The sequence below is a fragment of the Ambystoma mexicanum genome, chromosome 1q, assembly GCF_040938575.1.
Source record: "Ambystoma mexicanum isolate Mex_15411 chromosome 1q, UKY_AmexF1_1, whole genome shotgun sequence".
Classification (NCBI taxonomy): domain Eukaryota; kingdom Metazoa; phylum Chordata; class Amphibia; order Caudata; family Ambystomatidae; genus Ambystoma; species Ambystoma mexicanum.
In genome coordinates, this window is record NC_090922.1 from 856243158 (window position 1) to 856261446 (window position 18289).

Genomic DNA, 18289 nt, shown 5'->3' on the forward strand with positions numbered 1-18289 from the left:
CGCAAGCAAAAATAATTCTTCACAAATATGGCAAATTTTCCATCATGCCTGTTCTATGCTATTGGATACAAAAAGTGACAGCTACAATGCTTTATGGTTTGGAAACACGAGATATCATTGATGCCAAAAATTTTGATAGATTGGAAGCAAAATATTGGAGATGCCTACTACATTTGCCTCAATCAACCCCAGTCTCATGTATTAGATACGAATTGGGCCTTACATCTCTCCGCGCCAAATACCATTGGCAACTTTGTGCACTATTCAGAAAATGCTTAGTAAACATAACTGCGGATACTGTTATAGCTACTCTGTCCAACTACTTATTTTCATCTAATCATAACTTTGTTATAAGATGGACTAACTATGTGTATCAAATTTTGGCTGCAGCGGATATAGACGTTGAGACCTTAGTTCAAAATCCTGAACGAGCGAAGAAAAATTTTTTTCTAAAAGACTGGCTGACTAACCGAGAGATCTGTTTAGGTTATAAAAATTTTAACATCCTCATCTTCCCTGACAAAAAACTGGGAACTATGGCAAACTATTTGATTAAATCGCCCTCACCACATGTTCGTATGGCGATTATGAAATTGCGTTTCAACTTGTGGCCTACACGAGAAATCTTGGCACAGCGTAGGCAACTAGCCGAATCAGATAATGGTTGTAGATTTTGTAACAATCTGCTTCAAAAGGAAACTTTAGAGCACTTAATTGTTGAGTGCCCTGCATTATGCTCAATACGAAACAACATGTTTAAAAGACATTTATCCACTGTTGCTAATATCCAACCTAACCTGAGATGGTCTTGTCTACTAAACTCACCTAACATGAGTATACTTATTGCCTCTGTCAATTTCATGAATAACCTTTGTTTGCCTATGACAATAGATGATTATTTTTTTTTTAAAGTTAAATACTATATGATTCAAATAATATGAATGGAAACTCGATGAATTTTAATTTCATGAAAAATTGTATAGATTTTGAATTATTGTATAAAATCCTTTTTGTATGACAATCTTGTAAAAAATCATAAATGATTAAATACAAGTAAATAAAAAAAAAATAAAAATAGCATTCACCATGAGTGGGACAGTAACGGCATTCCCATTACCGACTAGTGGGCATTTGCCAACTCCAGTATACCGGGTATAGATTGATTATGAGGTTAAATACCATATGGATTTTTCTTCAGTGTTAAACTCCATCCAAATGTTGCAGATTAACATTGTAAAAAGTCCCTCAAAGTTTGAAAGAAATGCGTTTATGTTATGAAGAGAAGTGCATGCACTTGCATTCACTGCATGAGATATTATTATGCAAGCGGATGCCCAAAGGACCTTATAGAGTGGGCATCTCTGAGTCATAATGCCTCACCCAATTTTCAATCTAATTCAGAGAAGGGTAAACAAATGACCTTTCTTAGGCATATTGAGAATATGAACTTCTTGCAATGTTAGATGCCACCTCTCTCCACTCCAACATGCCACATGAGGATGGGATCACTGCTTGCCAGACACTACACAGGAAAACAACAAACAAAATAGACTCCCGATTCAGAGTGATGACGGCAATCATTCAGATTCATGCCGACACAAGGCAAATTATGTTTTAATGGATGAAACCTTCTACAATACACTGAAATGGACAAAGACACAACAATGGTCACTCAATATGTGAATTTCTTTATGGCAGAGCTCCGGTGACATTTCCTACAGCATCAATCGCATAAGATTCTGATATATATGTGATACATTGATCACATTTTCATGATTTGAACAGAAGGTGACGATTTCCTTCATCAATTCCATTAATGAAAAGCTTCCATCACCAAATTAAATTCACAATGAACTATAGCACTTCCTGAATACAATATCTCTGTGGGAAGCAATAGTCAGAGGGAAGCGGTTGTGCACAAGAAAACCACAGACATGAATGAGTACCTGAGCAGGACATATTTCCACCTGAGCCACACAAAATGATATGTCATCTACAGCTAGGCAATCACGTACAAATGTGTGTGTTCCTATAAAATGACGAGGGACAAGCAACTTGACGTACTCCACACATCTTTTCCACCAGAAGGACATTCAGCCAGACACATTGATAGGGAGTCTGTGTATCGACGAAATTGAGGAGGGAACCTGCTCCAATACAGAGACCCTTGTACATGCAACCTCCATCGCTGCATCCCCCACATGCCTTCAACATCTGAGCAAATCATTCCTCTGCTTTAGGCCCTTTGTAAATGAGTCTTCTCGCTGTCAGGGCTCAACTTCCCTATAACACACCAAACAAGGCTGTCAACGTGTATGAGTTTTTTGCGTAACTGACATTGGCAGTTGGGGTTGAAAATGTCACTCGTCTGGTTAACACTCCAGCTTGCTCAATAAGGAGTCTACAATGGAAATGCACCCGCTGACAGTTACATACATTTGGAAATGCACTTGGATACGTTTGTTGGACCCCGCGCTCACCCCTTAAGAGCTTTTCTTTCACCTGTACATTTGATTGGCTTTAGAGGGTGATGATTACATGCTATGCTTTACAACTTTATATAGGCAATAAAGAGTGGTCAGGAATTCTGTTCATAATAATGGCTTTTTGCAAGTCTCCTTACTTGACCAGCATTGTGCGGCACTAGCTAATGTGAGAAACCAAAGGGTGTCTCACTTGCTAGTCCCCGGGGATCTCTCTCTCAAGTGGTCAAGGCACGGCCTTCATCTTGGATCCAGACCCTGGGGTTGGACCAGTGCGGGAGGATCACCTGGGTGTGGGGTCTTTGGGGAGTGGGGGTGAGGCAACCCATGGTGAGTTGCGGTATTTCCTTCGCTTCCCATGCCCATAACCCATCCTATTTAATAGGATTCTCCAATGTACCAACTCCCCCCCCTTTCTACACAAACACTGGGCTGAGGAAGAGGGCAACTGAGGGAAAAAAGGCTAACAATTACATATCTCATTGGACATGTCCCGGTAATCAGGTCAGGCAAAGTCAGGCACTTGACTTTAATCACCTACGTCTGATACCCATTAGCTCTCCCCACACAGATAAAAGGCAGAACATAGAGACACACTCTGAGCAAGGTGGAATACGAGAAGGAGCAGATATTCTGCGGTGAACCCACTGGAGCAGGACTGTTAAACGGGAAATCATATTGTGCCTCCTTTTGATTTATATTGGCCTAAGCCTAGTCGCTCTGCGAAGAAAACCGCGTTGCAAAGTTCCGATTTTAGATCGACTTTGCCGCCATTTTAGAATCATCTCTCATTTTGATTCCTGTTCGAAAGATTCTCTGTTCTAAAATGGAGAACTGTGTTTCTCAATTGCAACCAAGCCTTCCCGACCTTTGAGTTCTGTTAATGGTTAGACTGTCCGAGGGCTGACTGTTTAAACTAAGTAATGAGACCTTGTACTGAGTATGGATTGTCTGCGCTAACAAGCCTCATCCACAAATTCACATCGAGGACAATGTTATGTAAACTCCAAGCGTGGACACTGGCAGAATTACATTGTGAGGGGATATGTACTAAAGCTTACTGCTGAATCCAGGAATACACTGCGGCATTGTAACTTAATGGAAACACAAACTCATGTAATCCGTGTGCATATTATTGTATGAGCTGTATGTGAACTCGGCACGAACTCTAGACCGCAGATGATTAACATGTAGAGGGGCTGGACAATATTGTTAGAAACGTATAAAAACCCAAATGTTTAGATGTCCAGCACTCTCCCTCCTCACTCTGATGGGCTGGTACTCATTGCGGGGTGTCGAGGGCCAGATAGCTATCTGTATCAGATCTGTGTTTCTTTGTAACTGCGCAATATTAAAGATCTGTGAATCTTTATAGCTCGTGTTTGGTGTATTAGGATGAGGCAAAAAGTTATTTGACCAGGGTGAATAACATTTTAAGAAGGTACTGGAGAGACAGAAAGAGACACACAAAGACCAAATACAGTGCAAATGTGTGGCAAATGTGATATACTTAAAAGCATAAATGTTCCTTTTCTGTTATGGAAGGGCCTCTCCGACATATTGTAAGGTATTGTCATCCGGCAAGGGTGTAGAAAACGCATGCTGGTAATTTCATCCCTCTCATAAATTCCATGCCAAAAGCATAGCGTACACCTGGGCCCTGCTGAGTCACTATCTTGATCGGCAGAGACTGCTCTCCAGTGGCACAAGGCAGGTTCAGGAGTCGCGGGCGCCCATTTGACAGCTGCTGTAACAGCCAAGTCTCTTGAGCACAGAGGCTGCATTTAAACCCTGCACCTGTGTTCCAAAATCACAGTCATATGGAATGGAATGACTATTCTGATACAAATATAATCTTTAAACATACAGCCATAACCAAGTTTAGGGTATGGAGTACACACATCAGATTGATATCAAACATATGTTAGCACTGTGAGCCCAGGCCAGCTGAGGAAGGAGTGTGTGGGTTCTGGAATGTCCGGCCTCTCTTTTTGTTCCTTTGTGAGGTCTTGTAACACCTCTTTCTGGCAGGACAGCATCAAGGCAAGAGCTGTCCTTGGAAACACTCCTTCTTGGATTTAATTGTTGACAAACACTTAAGGAAGAATGTGCTGGACCTCTATTGGGAAAGCTGACTCTCCAGAGTTCTGCAGCGCAGGTGAAAACTGAGTGTCGCAGGCATAGGCTAGCTCTGATCCGTAACTTTGCCCAGGGTAGATTGTGTTGACATGCTGCTGAAGCAAGACCTACCTCTCTGACAGTCACAAGGATACCCAAGCCATCACAGAGCTGAAGGAACCCTGCAGGTGTGTGCCTGCCAGCCTCCCTCATGTCGGGAGCCCAAGAACAAGGACTAATCTTATCCTTGAGTCCCTGGATTGTGATTCACAGCACCTGACAGCCAAGAAAGCCATAACTTCTGTGTTGTTGCCATTGAACCACTGAAAGCTATGATGCAAGCTTGTTTGACCCCCATGGAAGTAGTAGGACCCTCCAGAGCTACCTTTGGCACTCGACCAATCTTCAAGCCACTGTGTCATGCACTTGAACTGGTTCACTGCCTCATTGCACCAGCTGAGCATGCCGTTGCTTCGACTTGAAGGCCACTGTGGCAACTGCAACATTCTAAACACTTTTTGGTCTCATTGAACCGCGACCCTTGAATGCTGCATCGGACCACCCAACTAAAGTGACTGGGCATCCAGTCACCATCATCTTCGCCATTGAGCAAATTGTCGAATGGACCCTGGTTATCCTAATGATCCACACTTCTTGGAACCACAAACAAATTCAACTCAATCCCAACTTGAAACCTGCTCCCCATCTGGAACAATGCAACCCCTACATTGGAGCCTCATTCGAATTGCACGAACAGTGCACAAAAGGCTGGTTTGGCACTGACTGACCCCTTGGTCCATCTTTGGGCACTAGACACTGGCTAGGTCCCATTAATATTTGAATGCAAAGCCTGATGGTAAGGCTTGATTAAAGCAAGGCGTTTTGGGCGGGCAAAGGCAGGAATGGGTGGGAATAGCCATAAGGATTACCATGGACATGGGCAGGCAGTGGGTGGGCACATGTTATGTTATGTTATTGGTAATTTGTATATATAGTGCCTTTTTACCCATTGGTATGAGCTCAAAGCGCTGTGGGTTTAACACCCGCAGGGACTGTGGTCCAGGTCAGTGGAGAGAGTAGGGTGGTAAGTAGTGCGTAGGTGCACTCAGTAAGCGTGTAGCCAGGCCACATTTTCGTTATGGGTAGCTGCATTCGAATGATAAGAGTGGTGTGGAGGTTGTCTGAGATCAGTAGTATGTGTGCAGCAAGGCCAATTTGGCTTGGGGGTAGCTGCATTCTGGCAGAGGTGGTGCTTGTATATGAGATTATGTGTGAGGCTAGGCTGATTTTCGGAGGGATAGCTGCATTCCAAAGACTGTTGAGGTGTTCATGGTGGTGTATATTTATTTGTACAGCTAGGATGAATTAATCAAGGGGTATAACTGCATTCTATTGTTTGTTGGTTCAGAAGAGAGAGTCAGAATATTGGTATGTGTGAGCATCTGTCTAATTGGAGGAGGTGCCCTGTTCCTGAATTCACTTCCAGTGCCTGCTGAGGTAATCAGTTCTGTTTAACAAGATTGGCCTGTCTTTCCCGCTTTAACAGTATCATCAGTGTTGAGTTGGCCGATTCCAAACCTTTACTGGGCCAAGTGATGCCAGGTCTATGGTCATCCCTGTGTCTAATTGAGTCTGTAATCGCGTATTGGTTAATACCTTCTCGATGTGTGGTTGTATCCAGTTCTTTTCTATAGGAATTAAGATTATATCCTAGATACAAAGACTGCTATTCAGTGAACCTGAAGGTCAAGCATCAAAGCAGGCCGCGTTTTTGGTGTTGTGCCTGACTGACATTATTACGTGCCATAGATGTGACAGTGCTCCTGGTCTAGTGTATGGTTTGAGTACTGAAAACATCATAGTCAATTGCAATACCTTGCCAGATTACTCACCTGATTTAATATTGTAGTACATTGATAGTGAAACAAAGCCAGCCCATTTCTAATGCTAAAGCAGAAGTTCTAATGTGCCAATTGTTCTGGGTCCCAGGTATTTGTTTACAGAGAGAGGTTGTGTACTTGTACTAGTTTATGGTTTGAGTTTTGAGTTAAAACCAACATTGCCCGTTGCAAGAGCTGAACGTGTTAGAGACCTTACCTGATCAGAGAGTGTAGTGTAGATTTAGAGAGCAGGCCCAATCATAGCTTCAGAACATAAGTGCTGCTAGGCCTCAGGTATTATGGTACTGGTGATTAATTCCCAGACAAATTAGAGGTAAACATCACCTGATTAGAGAACGTAGTCCATACCTCGTGGAAGACAGCAGATAAAGCTCAAGTAGAGCATAAGTGCTACTTTGTCATGGGTTTGGAGTTCTGCACATTAATTTCCAGGCAAATAAAGATGCACATCATCTGGTCTGGGAGTGTCATGCATACCTGGTGGAAGATACAAGATCAAGACCAGTCATAGCGTAAGAACATAAGTGCTACTAGTCTCTGGGTTTGGAATCCTGGGCCTTAGTTTCCAGACACATTTAGGGTAAACACAATTAACACATTGGCACATAATTGCAACTAGGTATTCGCTGCCGAACATTTAAGGGGCCAGCAGGTTCACAGCGTTAAACATAGTTGGTACTGGCAACCAGTTTCCAAGTCCCAGTCATTCTTACCTGCCCGTAATGATGGATTCGAAGCCATTTCTTGGCCATGGGTAGTTGGTCGGGAAGGCTGATTTCATGGGGGATCGAAGGCCAATCAGGCCTTTGCACCATTTCAGGGGAAGAGCCAGGTTTTGAGTGCTTTCTGGAATGCCATGTAATCTTGGATGTGTCGGATGAGGGGGGACACTGAGTTCTATAATGCTGGTGCCATAATGTTGGGATATAACCAGATACCACCTACAGACTCTGTGTCCGTCCTCATATGTTATTCCTCCCTATAAGTTCTCCAATGAAATAGTTTCACAATAGTTGCCGTTTTTTTGGCCCCCAGCAAAACTGGAACATCACCATCGAACAAGAAATCCCAATTAAAGGAAAAGAGAAGTCAACCGATGACCAGAAGCAACCTAGCCCCAAGGAAGACCCCAACCATTGGGCTTGGTTGCCCAAAGCCCTGTCAATAAAACAAAGATCCTAGCAATCAAACACAAGGCAATTTAACAAGGATGCCTCTGGTCAGTCACCAAATACGGAACCGACTACCAACCTAACCTTGGGTTCCTGGAACACCCGAGGTTTTACTCACCTGACATACTCTTCTGATGTAAACCTCGGATCATCCGACATCTGGTGTTTTCAAGAAACTTGGATCCAAAACAAACCAACGATAGAGGGCTATGCAATCATTTCTTCCTCAGCCCTGAGAGGAGCCTCAGGCAGACCAAGGGCCGGATTACTGATCGCTCTGTGCATTGGATCCAACTTTCAGTGCCTCAAAGTAATAAAGGAGGAGCCGCACATCTTGCCAGCACTGATCCAACGAGGCTACAACCAACAAGACTCAAGTAAACAAAAGAAAACTACTTACTTACTAGTAAACCTGTACTGGAACCCCAAAGAATGTGCAACAGAGCGCTTTCTATTGAAAATCAAAAATATTCTGAAGGATGCTCTATCAAACGACCAAATTGATAGCACAATCATTTGCGGTGATTTAAACGTCAAGATCATGGACAATGAATCCGAAAACTCCCAATCAAAATCAAACATCTCACAATTGCCAGAAAACTCCCTAGAAAGAGGAAAGAAATGGGCATACCTGATGGACTCCTTTGACCTTCATAATGCCCACTTCTTGGGCAAAGTTCCTCACCCGGTCCTCCCCACTTGGGAGTTAGCAGGAAGGCACGTTACCCTAGACCACGTCTATCTTTCTTTCGAGCGCCCTGAGAACGACCAACATTGAGACCTACGCCAACTCCACACGTCTAAGGCTGAAAGGTTCACTCATTACGACACTAATTACAAATTACCATCAAGAAAAAGCTGTGGACAACGCAAAAGAGGCAGGCAGCCTCACGGACTACTGCCCACTACTACAACCATACCAGATTCGGAAAACGGGTAACCGAAATAAAGTGAAGACTCACCACCACAACAACTTGACACTTAGAGAAAAAAGGCTGGATATGAGACGAGCCACAAGAAAGGCCAGACGTTTTCCTTCATCCACTAACAGAGAAACAGCTCGGACGTCACAAACGCCTACAAAAACTGGCTAAAAGTCTTTAAACTCCAGCTATATCAAGATGACTCTGAGCAAATGCTGTGAGTACTGGCTGGCAAGCAAACAAAGGCTTTTTGGTCATTGATTAACGCAAAAAATTAATCAAGTGAGGACGCTTTATCATCCAGCATTCCAGAAGAAGCCTGGTTCTCTCAGTTTTCCGCCCTCTTCGGCCCACCCGACAAGGGGATGGAACCTGGCAAACACCGAAGTACCCATTGGGACATTGATCCTGACCCAGCTTGCATCGAATCCAAAATCAAGAAATTAAAATCATCACGAGCACCCGGCCCTGATGGCCTGTCAAACATGGACTTAAAATCAAACCCGGCAAGCTGGTCTATCTTGATAGCTGAAATCTTTGAATCGTGTACGACAACCAGATCCATTCCTATGTTGTGGAAGACAGCAAATGTCGTGCCAATTTACAAGTCAGGTGACAGATGCGATCCGAACAACTATCGCCCGATAGCACTCCTTGACTGCATCGGAAAACTCTTTGGATCCTTCCTACTCGACAGCTTCAAAACCTGGGTGTCATCTTCAGAAGGGTGGGACAATTTCCAAACTGGCTTCAGAAAAAACCTCAGTACCATGGCAAACATATTCACCATCAACATCCTCAAGGCCAGAGTCCAGGAAGGGGCACCCCCCCTGTGCCTGGCTTTTATCGACTTGTCCAAAGCATTCGATAAAGTAAACAGAGAGAAGCTATGGACAAAACCTACTAACTGGAACTGTCCCCCCTCCTTGCTGGATCCGATTCAAGAACTTTACTCTGAAACATCCATGAGAGTGCGACTTAATGGCACAGTGCTACTCTCCTCTTCAATTGGTACAACCTGTGGAGTAAAGCAGGGTTGCCCTCTGGCACCGGCACTTTACAATGCCTAAACTGGCGACTACCAACATGCCGAAAGGAATGTAAAAGCTTTCCCCCCTTCTTTAGGGTCTGAAAAAGTCAGCAGGCTGCTCTATGCAGACGATATCATCTTAATCGATCAAACGAAGATAGGGCTCCAGCGAAAACTGGACAATCTGATGGAATACCTGCAAACCAACGACCTGGAAAGCAACGCCTTGAAAACTAAAGTGATGCAACTGACAAAAATGGCCAAACGAAAAGCTCCAGAGGCATGGTTCTTCAATAACATCCGCCTCGAAGAGGTGGAATCTTTTAGATACCTGGGCACCATGTTTAGCAACAAAATGAATGAGCAACCAATGCTAGAACTCCTGATCAACTAAAAAAAACCCTTGACAAATCAACTGATCATTATGGACAAAAAATGTGGTCGCATTTCAGTTAAGGCGGCAACCAACTTTTACAGGATGAAAGCGGTTCCAGCGCTTACTTATGGCGTGGCGGCCATGTTTGGCATTTCAGATTCTATTTGGCCGAAATTGGAGGGTTCCCTTTGGAAAAAAGTCCTCCGACTACCAACCTCTACCCCAATAACTCTGATAAGACGAGAACTCGGTCTTACCTCACTCGAAGGCACAGTATCCCTTAAAAGCTTGATGTTCTACAGAGAAGTGAGATCATCTGTGGAGAAAATCTACACACTGATCCAAGAAGAAATCGAGAAAGGCTCAAACAAAACGCTCAAAACTTGGATAGATAAAAACCAAACTCTCCTAAAATCAATAGGTAGTTCAGAGAACGAGCTGCTGGGCAATCCGGTAAAAACAGCAAAAAAATTGAAAGAAGCAGACTGGTGCGAGACCCAACAGAAAGCTCTGAACTACAAATCTGCGGCCCATCTCCCACCTTTTGCCCAAAAAATAAACAAGCCCATCAGCTACCTATTGAAATTTCCGAATAAGACCTTTTGCTCGACTTTCTTGAGAGCAAGACTGAACATCCTAAAAACTAATGAGGTCTTGAAAACCCGAGGCAAATCCGCGTCTGACTCCTGCCGTTTCTGCCTGAATCAAAAATCAAAGGAGAGCCTAAAACACCTGATTCTCCATTGCCCAGGAGGAACCACTGGCAACAGAGAAACCCATCTAGGTCACCTCTATTCAAAATTCACAAGAATGAATGAGAACTACTGGTGTTCATACTTGATGAATGGGCTAAGTCGAAGACCAGTAATCGCTGTGGTAAACTTTTTGCACAGTTTGAACTTGGACGTTATTTGTCAATGATCAGAAAGACCTGGAAAGGTCTTAGTCCTTTGATAAGCAACTGGAAATCTAACTTGGGGAAACAAAAAGGATCTTCTTCTTCTTTTTGTAAAAACTGTTAATTCAGTTAACACAATAAAAAAATATATAGTTTCACAAGTGACACCTAATAGCCCAGACTGAAAATGTTTTGCCACAGTAAGAAATGACTAGTCTGGATGCACCAAAATGCCAGTCTAGCCAAGTAATAACACCTATGCTTGCTTTACTATAGATGCCTATCAAAAATTATGTTTTTTCTCATCCCCCACCTGACTCCTTTAGCTCCTACCCATCCTATCTCCCATCTATCTTCTCTCCCCAGCCACCACCCATCGAAATCATCTCTTTGGCACAAGCACACCCACATTCACACAGCATTCACTCATTGATTGACATAATTCACTGTCCCATTCACATGCACACCCATTCACCATACACTCACTCATTAACACGTGCACCCAGCCAGCCATGATAAGATATCATATGCTATGATATATGATATGATATGATATGATCGTTTATTTATATAGCGCCTATACACAATGTATACACTCACTCATTCACACACACATTACATAATACATATATGCACCTTTGCATCCATGCTTACATTGATGCATACATGCATCATGAACATGCACCATACCCACATGTGAGAACGCACACATTTCCAAAAAATAAAAACATTTATTGCCTTTTTTCCTGAGTCCAATGACCTGAGGAACTCTTCTGAAGGCAAGCTGTGATGAATTGGCTTCTCCCCTGTAGGAGTGCAAGGATGAGCAGAGGTTAAAATGCCCACTCAGCCCTCACAACACCACAAACCAAGAGCCAACACAATCCTAAAGGTATAACAGGCAGAGTTAAGAGACATACCTCCTTCACCATTTGTGGTAACGTGGGCTGAGGGAAGGATGTACTCTCAAGAGGGGTTTGAACGTGGTTCAGTAGCAACCCACACAGAGAAGTATAACAGTTGAATGAATGTTCTATGAAAATATATTCTTTAATCAAAAACACAATGTACAAACATAACTAACTAGAAAACACTGTAAAAACCCACACTAGTATAAGGAACACAGAATATACAAAGATACAATAGGTGCAGCACTCTGGGTGCCAGGGGGAGAAAAGGCAATAAAAGACAACAATGATCAAATGATATGTTCATGAGGTTGCAAAAGGGATTGATCAGGGAGGCAGACATGAGTCAATAATACTTTTGTAAGGGTATTGGTGGTTCGACAGCTTTGAGCCTGGATTCTCAGCATCAATCGTTGGTTCAAAGATGCGGCAGTCACAGGGGTTCTGTAGCAAGCTGGCATCAGGTCAGGGTTGAAATGCAGTAGCTGCGGTCTTGAATCATCTACTTGAGCTGTGAGGATCATGCCATCACTAGGTTCAGTTCAGCAGTAAAGTACTGACGGCAGTAAAGCTGGTGTCGGTATTTGCAGGCGAGTTGATTCTGTGGGAGGGCTCAGAAGTCACAATTCGGGAGACACCATGGTCGGGTATAATTACTTACAGTTGTGCTGAAGAACAGGCTGGTGCTTCGGATGTGGTCGCAAGCAATGAAGGCAGAGGTACTTTGTTGATTTGAATCATTGGTGTGTTGGTTCAAGCCGTTGGTTTGTTCTGGTCACCTGGTTCAGCTCAGCCATCAAGGATCCTAGGTGGTCAAGCTGATTTTGGTATAGCAGGTAAATTGGTTCTATGTGGGTGCTCGGAAGTCACTGTTCAGGGGAGTTGATTTACAGGCTCAGCAATGAAGAGGCTGGTGCTTCGGGCGGGGATTCGGGCAATGCAAGGTAGTGGTACTTCGTTAATTTGTTCCATTGGCTTGTTGGTTTGAGCCGTTCATTTGTTGGATCAGATCAGGGGGTCAACAGGTTCAGTTCAGCAGTCAAGAATCGATCGACGCAGTCAAGCAGGTGTTGGGATGTTCAGGCAAATTGATTCAATGTGGGGGCTTGGAAGTCACTCTTTGGAAGACAACATGGTTGGGTTGATTGACTTACAGAAATGGCGATGAAGAGGCAGGTGCTTCGGACAGGGACTCGAGCAGTGAAAGACAGCGGTACCTCATTGGTAAGAGTCATTGGTTCATTAGTTTGAGCTGTTGGTTCATTGGTGCGGTTTGGGAGGTCACCAGTTCAGTTCAGCAGTCACGATCTAAGTCGGAGAAGCTGGTTTGGCATATGCAGATGACTGAATTCTATGCAGGAGCTTGGAAGTCACTGTTCGGGAGACACCAGGGTAAGGTCGATTGACTTACAGGAGCAGCGATGAAGAGGCTGGTGCTTTGTCCGGGACTTAAGCAATGCGAGGCAGCCATACTTTATTGTTTTGAGCAGTTGATTCATTGGTGCCGATCAGGCAGTCACCAGATTCAGTTCAGCAGTGAAGGATTGACAGCGTTCAAGATGGTGTTGCGATTTGCAGGCAAAAACGGATTCTATGCGAGGTCTCGAAAGTCACAGTTTGGGAGAAAACAGGGTTGGGTCAATTGAATTACATGAGCGACTATGAGTAGGCTAGTGCTTTGGACCAGGAGTCGAGTAATGCAATGCAGCAGTACTTTGTTGGTTTTAGCCATTGCTTCATTGGCTCGAGCTGATGGTTTGTTGGTGCGGATTGGTAGTCACCAGGTTCGGATCAGCTGGCGGTCAAGCTGGTGTTGGGCATGCAGGTGAGTTGATTCTATTTGTGGGCTTGGAAGTCACCAATCTGAAGACACCAGTTCCAGGTTGATTAATTTACAGGAGCAAAGATGAAAAGGCATGTGCTTGGGATGGGGATTCGGGCAATGCAAGGCAGCAGTACTTTGTTCATTCCAACCATTGGTTTGTTGGTTTAAGCCGTTTGTCCTTGGTGCAGATTGTTCAGGAGACAACAGGGTTGGGTCAATTGACTTTCAGGAGCAGGGATGAAGAGGTTGACGCTTCAGACAATGACTCGTGCAATGCAAGGCAGCAGTACTTCGTTGGATCGTGTCATTGGTGTGTTCGTTCGAGCTATTGGTTTGTTGGTGCCGATCTGGCAGTCATCATGTTTGGTTCAGCAGTCAACAATCAAAGGCAGTCAAGCTGGTGTTGGGATATGCAGGTGATTCTATGTGGAGGTTCAGAAGTCACAGTTCGGGAGACACCAGGGTCGGGTCGATTCACTTACAGCAGTGGCGACGTAAGCAATGAGCAATGCAAGGCAACTGTACTTTGTTGGTTTGAGCCGTTGTTTCATTGGTGCAGATTGTGTGGTCCCCAGGTTCAGCTCAGCAATCAAGGATCAACTGCGGTCAAGCTGTTGTTGGGATAAGCAGGTGAGCTGGTTCTATGCAGGGGCTTTGAAATCACTGTTCGGGAGATACCAGGGTCAGGTTTATTGACTTACAGGAGGGAAGATGAAGAGGCTGGTTCTTTGAACAGGGACTGAAGTAATGCAAGGCAGCAGTACATTGTTGGTTCGAGACATTGGTTCATTGGTTCAAGCTGTTGTGTTGCTTGTGCCGATCAGGGGGTCACCAGGTTTGGTTCAGCAGTCAAGGATCAACGGAAGTCAAGCTGGTGTTGGGATGTGAAGACAAGTTGATTCTATTCAGGGGTTCTGAAGTCACTGTTCGGGAGACACCAGGGTCGGGTCGATTTACTTACAGGAGTTGTGATGACGAGGTTGGTGCTTCAGATGAGGATTCAAGCAATGCAAGCCAGTGGTAATTCATTGGTTCAAGCTGTTTGTTCATTGGTTTGAGCTGTTGGTTTGTTGTTGCAGATTGGGCAGTCACCAGGTTCGGTTCAGCAAACCAGGATGGACGGTGGTTGAGCTGGTGTTGGGATGTGCATATGAGTTGATTCTATATGGGGGCACGGTAGTCACTGTTCGGAAGAAAACAGGGTAGGGTTAATTGACTTACAGGAGCAGAGATGAAGAGCCGGCGCTTTGGACAGGGACTCGAGGAATGCAAGGCAGCTGTACTTTGCTGGTGCGAGCCATTGGTTCATTGGTTGAGCTGTTGGTTTGTTGTTGCAGATCGGGCGGTCAGCAGGTTCCAGTTATCATTCAATGATTTGTAGAGGAGCAGGTGGAAATGTCATCCCTAGCTCCCGCTCCCTCAACTCCTTCATACTGGAACAGTAGGAGAAAAGCCCTATGTGGGACACCAGGCATCATCCCAATACCGCATCGAGTGTATGAGAGACAATATGCACTTAGACAACATATTGAATGTACACTCGCACTGAGAGGGTGGAACGATGTCTGCGCACACCATAGGACATCATTTAGCTATAAGTGAAATCCGTCAATAGCAGAGTGGCGTCATAGAGGAAAGATACTGAGACTCACTGAAACGATATGCAAATACTCAAAGAATAAAGATGTAACTGAAGTAGCAAGAGAAACATGTAATTGAATATGAATAAATTGTATCTGCAAAGAGGACAATGTAACCTGCTGACTAATAAGTGTATGTATGCAGAAATGCAAGGTAGATGAGAGTTATAGATGCTTGCTGCAGAGGGAAACATAACTTGGCTAGAGCGGGCATGATGGAAAGTTGGAAGTCAGACTTGTATTAAAACCAATCAAGCTACCTCGAAGACAGACCAGGGCTGCAGGTTCAAGAGACTCTGGAAAAACAGCTTTGTCTGAGGAAAAAGAGGAGTGTATTGGCCTGTGATCAAGGATGCTAATTAAAGATGTGGAAAACCTATGTGAGATGGAATGAGAAGGTCTACAGAGGCCAAGTAGGGTAATGACACCCAGCTCAATGTAATCAAATAGCAGTAAATAGAAGGTCGAGAAGGATACATTTGTGGTCTCCTCACATGTGATTCAGAAGTTGAAACCAAGGGCTATTCATTAAGCCAAAACAAAGCTAATGGTGTGCCTACACTGCCTTGAATGTCCCAAAACAGAGAACAGGCTTAGAGGTCAACTACAAAGGAAAAGCCTTGGCTTAGGGCCTGACCGATGAGAAACGATGGACTAATTGGGAAAGTGGGAGTAGTCTGACATTGTTTGCGGAACATGCGTTTTGTTTTGCTTATGTACTGCTAACAAGCAGAAAGTACACGTTTGGGAAAGCATGCCAACCAATCAGAGGGTCCATGTAACAACATGCTATACAATGTTGCAAAGACCAACCCGCTGTCATTTTCCCACTATAAGCTATCATACATAGTTGGAGGTGGTTCAAGGCGTGCCCACCAGATAAAAGGCACCCAATGAAGCTATTAACACTTATACAAACTATAGGTATCTATGCTCCCTTAACTAATCCCTCCATTCTATAGGTTTTAGTTTGACACGCAGGATGACATCATAGTTGATGCATATCGAGGTATAAAACCTTTGTATAGTCACACTTGGGTGAGTGCGTGAATTACTGCCTGTAATTAGCCAGATTGCCCTACTTTATTTTTATACTTATAATAAAGTAGTACTTTGCCATAATCATTGAGTCTGTCCGTTTATTTGTGTCTCGAGCACATGAGAAGCTACAAGGTGCTAGAGCACATTTTGGTAGCAGTGCAGATGGTTCTGATCTAATCGATCAAGGCCCACATCTAGACTCTCGATTGATTCCACCACTAGCCAGAAGACTGAGGAACTTCATGTGGTGATCGGTGCGCAAATAGGTCAGCAGGGGCCCCGTTTGACAAAATTCCTGCCTGGTCCTTGCAGGGGCTCCACCAACAGTAGGCAAAATGGTTGATTGGGGAAGAGTTGATGCCGAGGAACTCAAGCTGATCCACGGATATAAGAAGAACATTGAAGGTGGCAAAAATAGGGGGAGGGACTGTTTGTAAATATATGTATAGAAGTAATGGGATTTTTGAGGATTAGAAAGAAGAGAACTAGATACCTTGATTACTGGTTAAAAGAGGGTTCAGAAGATGGCTATGTACTAAAACTCCACACAGGGGTATTATTTAAGGAGTCCTGAGGCAAGGCCAAACAGAAGAGTGCATATCAAACTTCAAAATGGAGTAAAAAGTGAAATAAAATACTTTTACAAAAAATAGTAAAAGCAGGTGCACGCAGAACATTTAAGAGTGCACACGTGTATGGGGTTATAAATATGTCTGTATAAAACTTTTATTGTGTCTAGGAGATATAAAACGATAGTAAAAAATGAAGTTATTCGTCAGATTTTTAAATCAAGGGATTGACGTCAATCAGGATGGTAAAATAAAAGGAGAATAATACATAAATAAAGAACAGACTCTTAAAACATCAATAATAAAACAACAAAACAGTTCAATGGATTGAAAGTATAAATGAAGGAACAAAAAGAACATCATTGCATAGATTTTTAAAGTGCTTAAAACATTGTTTTTTGGGTAATAAGCAGTGATTAATGGTGCCTGCTCAAATTAATCAGTGTGGTATACTTGATAAAATAAATAAAAGAATAACATATCTGATAAGTATTGACAGTCGAGATCGACTTATCATGGGGAACACTACTCTTCTACACCTATGCAGGACACTGCTGAGATACACACCCAGGATAAGACATTATCACATGTAGTGGTTCAGAGGCATGACTAATAAAACACTCATGACATGGCCTCAAGAGGGTTTGTTGTCAAAAACAGTATTGCGACGCATTACAACATATTGCATGCTACATACAAGGGGAAGAAGTTACAGAAAAGATTGGTTGTTTTAGAGTTGTGAAAAATGTATAAGAGTGAGAAAGAAGATCCACCTGAGAAGGAGTGGATGCTTAATCAGCATGAGGAGGAGGCTATAACGCCTTTGGATCCTCGTTGCACTCCTCTTTCCCCTTCTGAAAACAAGAGCACAGATACTGAGGAACAGGGATTTTATCCTTTAAAGGAATTGAAAGGAGCAGCGGAGTATGTTAATCAGACATACAGCCCCCCCCGCTTAAAACAGTGAGGATAATGCAGAAGAGAGCAAAAGTAGGGAATGCAAATGTATGCCAACACCTGTTGAAAGTAAACAGCACATTGAGTGAAAGGACAGATAGGAAAGACAGATGGAGATAGAGGAAGAAGCAAGGAGACAAATGAAAGTGAAAGATAAGGATAAGGGAGTAAGAATAGTACAGAAAGAATGGTTGGGAGGACAGATATTACTTAAGCAAGATGATAAGGGCATTGATGGGGTTCGAGAAAGGGAAGAAATAGAAGAGCGGGAAAAGAAAGAAAGGAAACACGAGAGAGCAAACAAAGCAGAGACAGAAAAAGAGAGGAAGCAAAAGGAAAAATGAAGAAGGTGCGAGGCAAGTAAAGAAAAAGAGAGACTAGAAGAGAAGAAGCGAGAGGAGATATGAATACAAAGAATGCATGTATACAGGTTGCAAAAAAGGCAAGA

The 18289-nt window shown here is 43.5% G+C and overlaps 1 protein-coding gene across 1 annotated transcript in view; it reads left to right on the forward strand.

The window, feature by feature from the left end:
* Positions 1-18289, forward strand: part of KCNT2 (potassium sodium-activated channel subfamily T member 2) — a 2640974-nt gene that overhangs the window by 1876889 nt on the left and 745796 nt on the right. The gene's annotated exons all lie outside the window — the stretch shown is intronic.